Below are 2,014 nucleotides of genomic sequence, written 5' to 3' on the forward strand. Positions count from 1 at the left end.
GAAAATTCACTCATAAAAATGAATAAACTCAGTCAGATAAGTTAGCAACTGGAACAGGTAAAACTTTTTTTTTTTTAATTGAGCATTTTGACTATTTTGGTCAAAATAGTCAATTTGATATGACAAGAAATAAAGTCAGAGTTATATAAAATGGTAGTGAGTCCTTGTTAGAACTGATCAAAGTTCAGAGGAATAATTATTTGTATCTGGCCAGTAAATGAAAAGAAAAACTGATAATGACCTAAAAGTATCTGATTAAAAGAATATATCAAAAAAGTCACAGTGCTCTGTCACATACACTAAATTGGAATGATACAGAGAAGATTAGCATGGCCCCTGCGCAGGGATGACATGCAAATTCGTGAAGCATTCCATATTTTTCAACTAAGAGTTTGCATGCCACAACTAAGAAGCCGGTGAGCTGCAACTAGGGAGCCCGTGAGCTGCAACTAAGGAGCCTGCCTGCTGCAACTAAGACCTGGCACAACCAAAAAAAAAAAAAAGTCACATAATTACTCAAATTTTCATTTTATTTATATTCAAAGCAAAAAATACTGTTTATTTTGCTTTATAAAAATGAATTTTTAAAGATATGAAAAATAATTTGTTGGAAATTTAAAATCTTCACTGAAAAGATAATTTTTAAAATGTCTGCTATTGTGGTATAGTAAGACTACTAAATGTATATTTTTTCATGGTCCCACCTTAATTATGGTAAAGCTGTTTCATTTTTAGAATGATTAATTCATAATTTTAAAGATGGCTTATTATAATTTAAAAAGGGGGCGGGATATAAAATCAATGAGACAAAACTGAAAAGGAAAATGAGATCTGTGAAAATGATGTTAAAGAAAAGGGAGGTATAGCTTAACACTAGAAACATGATACATTGCCAAATAAAGCATATTTTCCTCTGAAAAATAGGAAAAATAAAATTGTAATTCAGATTTATATATATCAAATGTATATACATATTACATATGACTAAGAAAAAGAAGTATGTGTAAGAAATAATCCTTTAAAGAAACAAAAATAATATGGGATTCAAAATCAGAGCCATCATTGTGATACTTTATCTCTATTTTATGGTATCATTATAACATTGTAAGTTTTATAAATTGATAATTAGATTATAGAAGAATGATTGGTTTAAATTGATTAGATGTTTGAGGTTCATTATGATGTCTGGGAAGTCATCTAATTAGAAAAATATATAAAGCTACTCCACATAATTTGGTTAGTTTTTTCTGTCCATACTTTTGTTTTTTCTGTCTTTTCACGCAGAGTAATTTCTGAACATTGCACCCAGAGCTGTGCCTTTTCTTAGTTACTAAACTAAATAAAGCATATTGGGTTTCCTGGACTGTGTTGGAGAATGGGGTGGAATGAGGACTGGAATTCAGTTGAGGGTTTTTAAACCCAAAGAATAGATAATGTTACCATTTAATCAAGCTTCGGATTTTAATCGATTTGGGGGTAAGGACACAAACTCCTCTGTTTGCTGTTCCATGTCTTTAAATAGTCTTGTGGGAGGAAATCAGGAAAGTGTATTCTGTAAATGTGGAATTAACAAGGCAAAACTAAATACCCTTAGGTTTGCATCATAAATTGTGGCTATTGACTAAATTGTCTAGAGAAAGCTTTCTGATTATCTAAAAATTTAACCTATTCCATTTCCCAGTTGGAAATGTTGGCTCAGCTTTTTCAACAAATCTAATGCCAATCAAATGAAGGTGCAACATCAGTTAAAAAAATGAATATTATGACAGAAAGTTCTCATGTATATAAGCATTTGGAATCCCATATGAATGAAAATTCAATCTAAAAGAAATTTGTTTGAGTATTTATGTCAACTTTGTCTACACAGAAATCTACTTTTCTAGGTAGAAATAAAGTGATTATGGAAAATTAAACCACTTTGGAGACCTAAGAATTTGAATTTTGAACAAAACAAACTTGTAAAGCAGATTTTCTTCATATCACTTTTTATAAAGCATCAAAGCCTTAATCTTTC

General features: G+C 30.3%; 1 non-coding gene across 1 annotated transcript; it reads left to right on the forward strand.

Annotated features, from left to right (window-relative positions):
- Positions 1-276: 276 nt before the first annotated feature.
- On the forward strand, positions 277-381 carry LOC133092855 (U6 spliceosomal RNA). Its single transcript, XR_009701206.1, has one exon. It is a non-coding gene; the product is annotated as a U6 spliceosomal RNA (small nuclear RNA).
- Positions 382-2,014: the final 1,633 nt, after the last annotated feature.

This window comes from Eubalaena glacialis, chromosome 5 (assembly GCF_028564815.1).
Source record: "Eubalaena glacialis isolate mEubGla1 chromosome 5, mEubGla1.1.hap2.+ XY, whole genome shotgun sequence".
NCBI lineage: Eukaryota > Metazoa > Chordata > Mammalia > Artiodactyla > Balaenidae > Eubalaena > Eubalaena glacialis.